Genomic DNA, 13,836 nt, shown 5'->3' with positions numbered 1-13,836 from the left:
CTGTTTTTTTTTCACTTCCTTAACATAATGTGAATAATTTTTCATCATAAGTACACACTATATGAGTACTTTTAATGATGAAAAATAAGAGACACCACAAATTTTGAACATTTCCTTCTAATAGATATTCAGATATTTCATAGCTTGAAGATTTTTTTCTATCATAAACAAATATATGCACTGATAGTTCTGTCTATTGTCTGATTACCATTTTGGAATAAACTCAAAGAAGACTGTTAGCTCAAAAGGTGAACACATTTTAAAATTTGATAAATCTTGCCAAAGTTCTCTCTGGAAAGTTTACCAGTTTACACTCCTACCATCAGTATATGTGAGTGCCAGTTCAAGACACTCTCAAGATAAGGTGCTATCACTTTAATTTTTGAGAATCTGATAATTTTAATTTGCATTTATTTGAGTTCTACAAAGGGTGAAATCTGCATAAGTTTATTGGATATTTATATATCTTCCTTCTAAATATGTTTTACTATTTTTTCCACTAGTATTGTTACCTTTTGCTCATTGATTTCTAAGAAATCATTACACCCCACATTAATACTATTATGCCTTTCTTCCACCCATACTGTAAGTTTTATTTTTAGAGTGTTTGATTTTTGTCTATGGTGTTTCCCTCCCCAAACAGAATTTTAAAATTTTGATGTCGTCTAAAATATTAGTGGTCTCTGAGAGTCTCAACTTATAATGGGAATTCCCATTATAAATTGAACATTCCCAGGGTGGTCCATACAAAGAGGTTCTCCATGATTAAACCAACTCATATAAGCATATTTTCTTCTAATACTGACTTTTAATTTCCTGGTAATGGGTTTAATGATTGATATCTTAATAAGCTGATTTAGATTTTTCAGTCTGTGCACAAAAATAACATTCTCCAAATAAAATGTTTTGGAATTAGTCAAGAAATAAAACTTTCCTTCCTTTACATTAACTGATTTAGTAAACAACTACTGAATGCTGTGCTGTGCTTAGTCGTTCAGTTGTGTCCGACTCTTTGCCACCCCATGGACGGTAGCCTGCCAGGCTCCTCTGTCCGTGTGGATTCTCCAGGCAAGAATACTGGAATGGGTTGACATGCCCTACTCAGGGAATCTTCCCAACCCAGGACCCGACCTAGATCTCCCGCACTGCAGGTAGATTCTGCACCCTCTGAGCCACCAGGGAAGTATGTGAATGTATATAGGTTCTCTATTGAGGGAAATAAGAGAAAAAAATATCAGTTATCTTAATCCTCCAGAGCTACATAGTTTCAAGGGATACAACTCTATACTTAGAAAATATTTAATGCTAAGGAAATTAAAAGTAAAAATGTCAGACAAAGTCCATCTTCCCTCCCTTCTTTTTCCTTTGGTGTTTAAAAAAAGCATTCCTCAAACAGCTATGAGGGAATAATAGATTTGAATTGGCAGAAAAAAGGCTGAAGAGCATTTCAGGCAGCAGGAAAAGCTTACTTCAAGGAAAAAGTAAGTAGGAACCCTGTAATTATGAAAAGACCAACCTAGCTCATCAGAGAACTGATCGCAGAGGAACTGAGATTAATGTTAGTGGGCCAACAGATGGGAAGACTTGGGTGACAGGTTCAAGAGTTTAGCTGCCATATGACTGGTGATGGAAACCATCTTTAAATTATGCTCCTGCCATTTATCAATTATTTTATACTGGAGACAGATCCCCTGAATTTCTCTTAAAAGACTGATATTTAGGGTGGGATGATTATTTTCCTGTGCTTTGCAGAAAAAGGACAAGAAGTTTGATAAATTGTATTCTCAAGCATCAACCATTTTTTAAAAATGATTCTAAAGTCAGTCACACACGCCAGGTAGAGCAGATAGAGTTATTTTAACACAACAATTTCTGATTGATTTTCTTTAGCAACACCCAATGTGAGTAGGTCAAACTACAAATTATGTCCTGTATGATTTTCCCTTCCAGCAGTTTGCTAATAGGATCATCCAACAAGGGGGGAAAAAAAAGCCTTTTTCAAGATTAAAAACATCATCTGGATAAGTTTAGATTATTTTGATAGGTACATCTCAAGGGTAAACTAAAGAGAAAAAAGATATCTTCATAGCTACGCTTCAGTTGCTATACTCTGTTCCAAAATACGATCAGACACGCAATGCTGTTTCTGCTTTTTTTTTTCCTTAAAAGGCTGAGTGTTTACATAAGTGTCATATTTTGTTTATTAAGGACACCATAACTTTACAGCTTAAAGAAAGAAAATAAAATTCGTATTTCTATCTGGTTATTTTTCCCCACCAAAAGCTAACATTTTTAAAGTACAGTGTCATTAACACCCATAATCTGTGTGGGTTTTGAAATAAGGAAGAAAAAAGTGTTTTCTTTATTTTGTTTTTGATTTAGGAGTAAGTGCTCAGAACATAAAATTATATACAATTGACATCCCTGACTTTAGAGAGGTCTGAATTGTCTATATTTGCTGACTATAAGTGGTATTATTTTAGATTTTGAAAGGCTGCCAAAATATGACTCTAGGCAAGGTAACCACTTAGGTATATTTATCATTCTCTTTAAATATCTTTCTAAGTATGTCATATTTATAATAATCAGATTCTGCCACAGTACCACTTGTGAAAACAGGGCCTCTACCTTCAGCTGTGCAGGCTGCATAATGCACAACTCCACTAATCACATAGACCATGATGTGAACGGTGCCCTCTGGAATTGTGCAAAGGGAGAGCATGTGAAAATGTCCATATTATAAACTAAAAGTCTGAACATTAAGTGTTTTGGCTTAAACAGTTAAGAGATAAAATTATACCTATTACATGTGTAAATTAGGGAAACTATTAAAGCAGACTTAATCTTATAACATTTTTATATTCAAATGCAAATATGTATATGTGTGTGTGCATCTGTTTAAATACACACACACACACATACATATATACATATATATAATATAACCTCTGAAAATACAAATGATCCAAGATTTGATGTGTTGTCACTTTGGTGAAATTAAACTGAATAAATATTTTTAAAATGTGCTATGTATACATAATTCATGATATCAATTTTATTTTCTTAGGGAAAATTTGGGATGTTATAGCACAGCACCAGATTTTTAATCTATAAATGACTTTTCAGTTAAACCAAGTTTATACCTAAATTTAAAATGTGTCAGCAACACACTTGTAAAGTATTTAAAAATTTTATGGATCAAGAGTTCACCTATTTTTTTTCTATTCAGTTTTTCATTTTGTAAATACCCAGATGATAATACTGTTAATATATTAGTATGGAAGCATGCTCATATGCCTGCATTTAATTTACAAAATGTGCCTCACTACTTCTTGGGAATGAACTAGGGAACAATTTAATTATTGTACAAGTAATACATGAAGACATTCACACTGTAGAAGATTAACATAAATCTGAAATACACAGAATAAAATGTCCTTCTTCAAATCCTATCCAACTCCTACTTTCACTCACTCGCCCAAAGGTCTGCCATGTTAAAGGTTAGTATAAATCTTCTAGCCTTTCAAGTCTTTACCATCATTTCAATGTATATACATGTCTATATATTTTCATGTTTATCTGCATTTAAAAATAAGTGGAAACACTATTCACATTGTTCTACCTCTCTACTTTTTTCTTTAAGCATGTTTGAGATCCTAACATAACCATACATGTGGATCTGCTGGATTCCTTCTAGAGACTGGTTAGTTTTCCACAGTGTGATTATACTTCATTTTATTTAGTCATTTTCCTTCTTATTCACTTTCTGAAATTATTAGCTGTTATAAACCATACTTTGATGTATATTCATGAATAAACATCTTTATATAACATGAGTATGTCCAAACAAAAGATACTTATAAATTAGAATTTGGTGGACAAAGGATATTTACATTTGACTTTTCCAATCTGCTCTCCAAAGTGGCTTTAAAAATTTAACTTATCAACAATCCCCTGCCATAGAGCTATGTTTTCTTGCATCTTCATTAATACTGGCTGTTAATCAATCTTGTTGATATTAGCCAATATTACAGTTGAAAATAGTTTTTCTTATTTGTACTTCCTTGATAAATAGTGAGGTTAAATACATTTATATCTTCTTTATCAGTAAAATTTACAGTCTGTTCAAATTCTTTGCAATGTTTCTGTTGTGTTGTTTGTCATTTACTTATTTTCTGTGTGGTTACTATTTATGCATAAAATAGTTTTGACCTTTATACGTTAGTTTGCAAAAATTTTCAAGTGCCTTTTTAAAAACATTTTTCTTTGTAGTATCTTCCTTAAACCTTAAAAAAAAATTTTGGTGGCTAATCCTACAACTAAATTTAATTTAATTTAATCTCAAAATTAAAAACTACTTTCCTCCATACTTTTCTCATTTTTTCATGAGAGATTTTAAATTTAGCACTTTTTAAACCAATGGATTTTTATTATTCTTTTTTCTTCTACTAGCTTAACATTATTTATCCAAAGCTTATCCTAGAGATTAGAATATGCATCCTCAAATTATTAAATGTTTATAAATCAGTACTTTGACTCTTCTCAAAAAATGTCAGAAACAATACATTAACTCATTTACCTTCTTTTCAATTTATAAGGTGCTAGTCACTCAGCCATGTCTGACTCTTTGTGACCCCATGACCCCTTTACCACCCTTTCAATTTATAAAGTATTATCAGTTTATTTGGGCTTCCCCCTGGTGGCTCAGACTCTAAAGAGTCTGCCTGCAGTGCAGGAGATCTGGGTTCAAATCCTGGGTCGGGAAGATCCCCTGGAGAAGGAAATGGCAACCCACTCCAGTATTCTTGCCTGGAGAATCCCATGGACAGAGGAGCCTGGCAGGCTATAGTCCATGGGGTGGCAAAGAGTTGGACACAACTGAGCAACTTCACTTTCACTTTCATCAGTTTATTTTAATTCTCTATGTAATATTTTAAGCCACACAAAACACCGGTGTATTATAATTCAGTATTATTCAGATCTACTGTCACATTTTACTTGTTTTCATTCTTTTCTATTTCTTTCACTTTCTATCTAGAATCATTTCATTAAAAATGTTGTAATAAAAAATTAGTTTTACTCAAGTATAGATGATTTATGTTTTGATAATTTCTACTGTACAGCAAAATGATTCAGTTATACATATACATGTTCTTTTTTAATATTCTTTTGCATTATGATTTATCACAGGGTATTGAATATAGTTCCCTGTGCTATATAATAGGACATTGTTGTTTATCCATTCTCTATACAGCAGTTTGGATCTGCTATTTCCACACTCCCAATCTTTACCTTCCCTTTGGCAACCACAAGTCTTTTCTTTATGTCTGTGAGTGTGTTTCTGCTTCTTTGATAGGTTCATTTGTATCATATTTTAGATTCCACATATAAGTGATATCATAGGGTATTTGTCTCTTTCTGACTTGGTATAATAATTTCTAGGTCCATCCATATTGCTGCAGTGGCATTATTTATTTCTTTTTATGGCTGAGTAGTATTCCACTGTATATATGTATGACATCTTCTTTTATTTTTTGTTTTTCAGTATTTACAATGTTGTGTTGGTTTCTGTCATACAACATTGTAAATCAACCATAATTATACATATATCCCCTCTTTGCTAAACCCTCCACCCTCCCCCGCATCCTTCCAGGCCATAACAGAGTGCCAGACCAGGCTCCCTGTGCTACACAGCGACTTCTCACCAGCTATCTATCTTACACTTTGATAGTGTATACATGTTGATGTTACTTTCTCCATTCACTCTCTCCTTCCCCCACTGTGTCCACAAGTCCATCCTCTATATTGGCATCTCCACACCTTCCCTGCAAATAGGTTCATCAATGCCATTTTTCTAGATCCGTATATATACACGCTAATAAACTATATTTGTTTTTCTCTTTCTGATTTACTTCACTCTATATAACATGCTCTAGGTTCATTCATCTTGCTAGAACTGACTCAAATTTGTTCTTTTTAATAGCTGAGTAATATTCCATTGTATATATGTATCACATCTTCTTTACCCATTCATCTGTCAGTGGACATCTAGGTTGCTTCCATGTCCTGGCTATTGTAAAGAGTGATGCATTGAACATTGGGGTACATGGGTCATTTAGAATTGTGGTTTTCTCAGGGTATACGCCCAGCAGGGGGGTTTCTGGGTCATAAGGTAGATTTATACCTAGTTTTTAAAATGAATCTCCATATTGTTCTCCATAATGGCTATATCAGTTTACATTACTTCCAACAGTACAGGAGCTTTCCCTTTTCTCCACATTCTCCCCAGTATTTACTGTTGGTAGCTTTTTTTTTTTTTTGATGACGGCCATTCTGATTGGTGTGAGGTGATACCTCATTGTAGTTTTGATTTCCATTTCTCTAATAATTGGTGATGTTGAGCATCTTGTCATATGTTTTTGCCATCTGTATGTTCTCTTTAGGGAAATGTCTGTTTATGTCTTCTGCCCATTTTTGAGTGGGCTGTTTGTTTTCCTAATATTGAGCTGTATGAGCTGCTTATGTATTCTGGCGATTTTGTCAGTTGTTTCTTTTGCCATTATTTTCTCCCAACCTGAGGGTTGTCTTTTAATCATGTTTATTGTTTCTTTTGCTGTGCAAAAGTTTTTAAGTTTAACTAGATTCCACTTGCTTATTTTTGTTTTTATTTCCATTAGTCTATGAGGTGGGTCAAAGAAAACCTTGCTAAAATGTACTGCTTTATACACTCTTTAAGAGCTTCATGGTTTTTGGCCTAACATTTAAGTCTTTAATCCATCTTGAGTTTATTTTTGTGTATGGTGTTAGGAAGTGTTCTACTTTGATTCTTCTACTTGTAGCTCTCCAGTTTTCCCAGCACCACTTATTGAAGAGGCTCTCTTTTCCCCATTATATATTCTTGCCTCCTTTGTCAAAGATAAGGTGCCCATAGGTGTGTGGGTTAATTTCTGGGCTTTCTATCTTGTTCCATAGGTCTATATTTCTGTTTTTGTGCCAGTATCATACTGTCTTGATTACTGTAGCTTTGTAGTATAGTCTGAAGTCAGGAAAGTTGATTCCTTCAAGTCTGTTTTTCTTTATCAAGACTACTTTGGCTATTCAAGGTCTTTTGTGTTTCCATATGAATTGTGAAATTTTTTGTTCTAGTTCTGTGAAAAATACCATTGTTGTTTGACAGGGATTTCTTTGAATCTATAAATTACTTTGGGTCGTAATAATAATTTTTACAATATTGAGTCTTTCAATCCAAGAACATTGTACCACATCTTCTTTATCCATTCATCTGTTGGACACTGATGTTGTTTCAATGTCTTGGCTATTGTGAATAGTGCTACAATGAATGGTGGGGTGCATCTATCTTTTCAAATTATAGTTTTGTTTGGATATATGTCCAAGAGTGAGATTGTAAGATCTGATGGCAACTCTATTTTTAGTTTTTTGAGGAATCTCCACATTGTTTTCCATAGTGAATACACCAATTTACATTTCCACCAAAAGTGTAAGAGGGTTCCTTTTTTCCCCACACCCTCTCCAGCATTTGTTGTTTGTAGACTTTTTAACGATGGTGATTCTGACAAGTGTGAGGTGGTGCCTCATTGTAGTTTTGATTTGCATTTTCCTAATAACTGGTGATTTTGAATATTTTTTCATGTGCCTGTTGGCCATGTGTATGTCTTCTTTGGAGAAATGCCTATTTAGGTCTTCTGTTCACTTTCATTTGGGCTTTTTTCCTCTTTTCTTTTTTGTTATTGAGTTGTATGAGTTGTTTGTATGTTTTAGAAATAATGTGACTCATAAAGGGTTAATACCCCCAAAATAAAAAGACTTCATACAAGTCAGTAACAGGAAAAAAAAAAAACCTGCATAAAAATGCAAACATCTTCTGCACTCAGTAGGTTGTGTTTCAATTTTGGTGATTTCCTTTGATGTGCAAAAGATTTTAAGTTCAACTAAGCCTCATTTTTGGTTTTTTGCTTTTGTTTCCTTTGCCTCATGAGACAGATCCAAAAACATATTGCTAACTCTTAATGTCAAAGAGTGTACTGCCTATGTTTTCTTCTAGGATTTTTATGCTTTCCACTCTTAAATTTGGGTATTTGGGTCTTTAATTCATTTTGACTTTATTTTTTGTATTTGATGTGAGAAAATGTTCTAATTAATTTTACATGCACCTGTCCAGTTTTCCCAACATCACTTACTGATGAGACTGTCTTCTCCACATTGTATAATTTTGCCTCCTTTGTCATAGAGTAATTGATCATTCCTGTGTGAGTTTATTTTTGGGCTCTCTATTCTGTTCCACTGATCTAGGTATCTGTTTTTGTGTCAGTACCACACTGTTTTTGTCCCTGTAGCTTTACAGTAAGTCTTAAGGTCAAGTAGTCTCAATCATACAATTTTATTTTTCTCCTTCAACACTGTGTGAGTTGTTCTGGGACTTTTGACTCTCCATTATAGCTTTAGATTCAGTATTTTGACATTCATAAAATAAATTTTGGGGATTTAGATGATGATTGCATTAAATCTATATATAAAGTTGGGAAGAACTGATCTTCACAATATTGAGTCTTTCTACCCACACATGGAATATCACTCCATTTATTTAGTTTTTTTTTTATTTCATTCTAAGAGGTTCTTGTTGTCCTCATGTAAATCTAGTATATATTTTGTCAGATTTATGGCTAAGTATTTCATTTTTTGAGTACTAATACAAAGGATAAAGTGATTTAAATTTCAAATTCCACTTGTTCTGATACATAGGAAAGAAATTGACTTTTATATATTAACTTTGTATCCTGTACTCTTTCTAGAATTACTTGTGTTTGTTTTTTATAGGATTTCTTTTTTGGTAAATTCTATCAGATTTTCTACAAAGACAGGTCCTCTGCAAACAAAGACATTTTTGTATCTTCTTTCTCAATCTGTATACCGTTTATATCATTTTCTTGTCTTATTAGTTAGAACTTATAGTACAAAAGAGGGCTGGTGCACTGGGAAGACCCAGAGGGATGGGATGAGGAAGGAGGTGGGAGGGGGGATCAGGATGGGGAACACATGTAAATCCATGGCTGATTCATGTCAGTGTATGACAAAAACCACTACAGTATTGTAAAGTAATTAGCCTCCAACTAATTGGAGGCTAAAAATAAATGAAAAAAAAGGAAAAAAAAGGAGATATCCCTGCCTTGTAGTACACTTTATCTTAGTGGAAAGCTTTGAGTTTCTAACTTAATGATGTTTGTTGTTCAGTTGCTAAATTGTGGTTGACTCTTTGCGACCCCATGGACTGCAGCACACCAGGCTTCCCTGTCTTTCACTATCCCCTGGAGTTTGCTCAAACTCATGACCATTGAGTCAATGATATCATCCAGCCATCTCATCTTCTGTTGCCCCCTTCTCCTCCTGTCCTCAATATTTCCTGGTGTCAGGGTCTCTTCCAATGAGTCAGTCTTTGCATCAGGTGGCCAAAGCGTTGGAGCTTCAGCTTCAGCATCAGTCCTTCCAATGAATATTTAGAGTTGATTTCCTTTGGATTGAATGGTTTAATGTTGTTAGCTATAGGTTTTTGATATTTGTTATCAAATGAGGGAGTTCCCTTCTATTTCTAGTATGCTGAGTTTTTATATCAAATGGGTATCAAATTTTATGTAATGCATTTTCTGAATCTATTTATTATGACCATGTGATTTTTCTTTTTTCAGCTTGTCTTGAAGTATTATAGTAATTGATTTTTGAATGTTGAATAAGCCTTGTATACCTGGGATAAATCACACTTGGTCATGGTGAATACATGGCTAGATGAGATTTGCTAAATTTTCGTTGAATACCTCTGCATCTATGTTCATGAGAGATATTAGTCTACAGTTTTCTTTTGTTGTAATGTCTTTGTCTAATTTTAGTACTTTGGTAATGCTGGCCTCATAGAATCAGTCAGGAAGTATTCCCTCTACTTCTGTCTTCTGCAAGAGATTGTAGAGAACTGGTATGATTTCTTCCTTATTTGTTTGTTACAATTCACAAGTGAGCCCATCTAAGCCATGTGTCTTGTCTTTTGGAAGATTACTAATTATTTACTTTCTTTAATAGATATAGGCTTATTTATTTGTTCACATCATGTTTCTTCTTTTGTGAGTTTTGGCAAACTTTTGTCTTTCAAGTAACTGGTCCATTTCATCTATGTTATCAAATTTGTGGGCAGAGAATTGTTCACAGTATTCCTTTATTATCCTTTTAATGTCAGGGAGGGCTTCCCTGGTGGCTCAGATGGTAAAGCGTCTGCCTGTAATGCTGGAGACTCAGGTTCAATCCCTGGGTCAGGAAGATCCCCTGGAGAAGGAAATGGCAACCCACTCCAGTACTCTTGCCTGGAAAATTCTTTGGACTGAGGAGCCTGGTAGGCTACAGTCCATGGGGTTGCAGAGTCAGACACGACTGAGCACAATGTCCATAGGGATGTAGTAATGTCCCCTCCTTCATTGCTGATAGCAGTAATTTGTGTCCTCCCGCTTTTTTCTTAATTAGCTTAGCTGAGGCTTATCAATTCCATTGATCTTTTCAAAGAATCAGTTTTTGATTTCACTTATTTTCTCTACTGATTTCCCATTTTCAATTTCATTGATTTCTGCTCTAGTTCTTTAGGAGCAGGCTATTTCTCCTTCAGTTACTCTGTATTCCATTTGCTCTTATTTTTCTAGTTTCCTAACATGGAAATTTAGATTACTGATTTTAGATCTTTCTTGTTTTCCAATATATACATTCGATGCTATAAATTTCCCTCTAAGCACTGCTTTTGCTGTATCCCATAAATTTTGATTAGCTGTGTTTTTTTAATTTAGCTCAAAATACTTTCAAGTTTCTCATGAGATGCCTTATCTGAGCCAGTGTTATTAGAAGTGTGTTTACTTACTGCGAATTGTTGGATTTTTCAGTTACCTTTCTGTTATTGATTTCTAGTTTAATTTCATTGTGATCTGCGAGCAGACATTTATGATTTCTGTTCTTTTAAATTTGTTAAGGTGTGTTTTATGGTATAGAATGTGGTCTATTTTGGTGAATGCTCCTTGTGAGCTTGAAAAGAATGTGTACTCTTCTATTGTTGGATAAGTAGTCCATAGATGTCAATTATATTCAGTTGACTGATAGTGTTGTTGAGTCCTACGATGTCTTTAACAGATTTTCTGCCAGCTAGATCTATGTACTTATGAATAGAGGGGTGCTGAACTTTCCAACTACGATAGAGGATTTGTCCATTTTTATTTGTAATTCTATCAGTTTTTGCCTCACACAGTTTGATACCCTATTGTTAAGTCACATATGTTAAGAACTGTCATGTTTTCTTGGAGAATCAACCCTTTTATCACTCTGTGATGTCCTCTTCATGTCTGTGTTGAGGAAGCTAGTGAAGTAGTCTTGTTCAGGCTTCACAGGTGGCACTAAGTCTCTCTCCCTGACTGGACAATGACCTTAAAACTGGCTGCATGCCAAACTGCTTTTCCATCTTGAGTTTACTTTTGTGTATGGTGTCAAAGAATGTTCTAATTTCATTTTTTTTACACATAGCTGTCCAGTTTTTCCAGCATCATCTACTGAAGATTGTCTTTCCTCTATTGTATAGTCTTGCCTCCTTTGTCATAGACTAACTGACAGAGGCATTTGGTTTTATTTCTGGGCTTTCTATTCTGTTCCATTGACCTGTATTTCTTTGTGCATGTGTGTGTGTTAATACTATTTTGATAAATGTAGCTTTGTAGTACAGTCTGAAGTAAAAGAGTCTGATTCCTCCAGCTCCATTTTTCTTTCTCAGGATTGCTTTTTGGCTATTTGGGGTCTTTTGTGTTTCCATAGTAACTGTAAAAATTTTTGCTCTAATTTTGAGAAAAATGCCATTGAATCTGTAAGACTGCCTTGGATAGTAGTCATTTTGACAATTGATTCTTCCAATTCAAGAACATGGTATATTTTTCCATCTCTTTGTATTATCTGTTTCTTTCATCAGCATCTTATAATATGCAGAGTACAAGTCTTTTGTATCCGTAGGTAGGTTTATTCCTAGGAATTTTATTCTTTCTGATGCTATGGTTAAATGGGACTGTTTCTCTGATTTCTCTTTCTGATCGTTCATTCTTACTGTATAGGAATGCAGGGATAGATAATTGTCAGTGTACAGAAATGCAACAGATTTCTATGTGTTAATTTTGTGTCCTACAACTTTACTGAATTCATTTGGAGTAGTTTTCCAGTAACATCTTTAGGGTTTTCTATGTATAGTATCATGTCATCAGCAAATAGTGACAGTTTTATTTCTTATTTTGCAATCTGGATTCCTTCTGTTTCTTTTTCTTTTCTGATTGCTGTGGCCAGGGCTTCCAAAACTATGTTGAATAAAAGTGGTGAAAGTGGACATCCTTGTCTTGTTTCTGCTCTTAAAGGAAGTGCTTTCAGCTTTCCACCATTGAGTACAGTATCAGCTGTAGGTTTGTCATGTGTGTATGTGTGTGTTAGTTGCTCAGTCGTGTCCAACTCTTTGTGACCCCATGAACTGTACCCCACCAGGCTCCCCTGTCCATGGAATTCTCCAGGCAAGAATACTGGAGTGGGTTGCTATTCCCTTTTTTAGGGGATCTTCCCAACCCAGGGATCTAACCTGGGCTTCCTGCATTGCAGGTGAATTCTTTACCATCTGAGTCACCAGCTTTGCCCACAGGTTTGTCATATATGGCCTTCATTATGTTGAGGTGTGCTCCCTATATGCCCAGTTTCTAGAGAGTTTTTATCATAAACTGGTGTTGAATTTTGTCAAAAGCTTTTTCTGGATTTACTGAGACAATCATATTGTTTTAAAGACAATCTTTTTTTTCACGCATTTAAACCATTAAATTTAAATTAAATTTGGCATTAAATTTGATATGGCTGAATTAATACATACCATATTTGTTTCTGCTTTTTATTTGTTGCCCTTGTATTTTGTTCTTAATTTTGTCTTTCACTCTTTCCTTACCTTTCCGTTTTTAATTGAAAATTCTATATAATTACATTTTGTTTCCATTTCTTAGCATATTACTTTTTTAGTGATGTTCTCTAGTTTTTAATATCCACTTACAGCCAATCCAAGTCCAATTTTAAATATTAATAATAGTATACTGCTTCAAGGGTAGTGTAAGGGCCTTATAAAAACAAAAATAAACCTATTCCTTCTCTGTTGTCCCTTATATCCATCATGAAATTCATGTCACTTATAGATAAGCATATATATATATAATCAAATGCATTATTATTATTTAAACAAATTTTACTGTTAGATAAATTAAGAAAAAAGAAAATAAAAAGTTCTTATTTTACCTTCATTTATTCCCTCTTTGATGCACTTCTTTACTTTATGCAGATCTAAGATTATGACCTATATTATTTCACCTCTTTAAATAACTTTCTTCTAACATTTCTTGCAAGCCAGGTCTACTGGCAACAAATTCCCTCAGGACTATTTGTTTGAGAAAGCCTTCCTTTTTCACTTCTTAAGGATAATTTCACAATGTTGATAGGTTGGTAGCTTTTTTTCTTTCAACACTAAACACTTCACTCATTTCTACTTGTATGGTTTCAGAGAAATTGAAAGTAATTCTTATACTGGTTCCTACAGGTTGAGTTGTTTCCCCCCTCCCCCACTCCTTTCAGAATTTTTCTTTATCTTTGATTTTACATAGTTTAAAAATTACATGCCTAGGTATAATTTTTTGGCATTTATCATCTTTGGGGTTCTCTGACCTCCCAGGATGTAGGGAAATTCATCTGGGGAAAATTTCATTCATTATTGAATGAATATTTCAAATATTTCTTCTG

At 34.1% G+C, this 13,836-nt stretch overlaps 1 protein-coding gene across 3 annotated transcripts in view; it reads right to left on the bottom strand.

Moving 5' to 3' along the window:
* The window catches only part of CABCOCO1 (ciliary associated calcium binding coiled-coil 1), a 159,360-nt gene that overhangs the window by 78,998 nt on the left and 66,526 nt on the right, over positions 1–13,836 (bottom strand). The window lies entirely within an intron of this gene.

This window comes from Cervus elaphus, chromosome 15 (genome assembly GCF_910594005.1).
Source record: "Cervus elaphus chromosome 15, mCerEla1.1, whole genome shotgun sequence".
Classification (NCBI taxonomy): Eukaryota; Metazoa; Chordata; class Mammalia; order Artiodactyla; family Cervidae; genus Cervus; species Cervus elaphus.
Note: the sequence above shows the minus strand (reverse complement) of the source record. Positions and strands in the feature narration are given on the sequence as shown.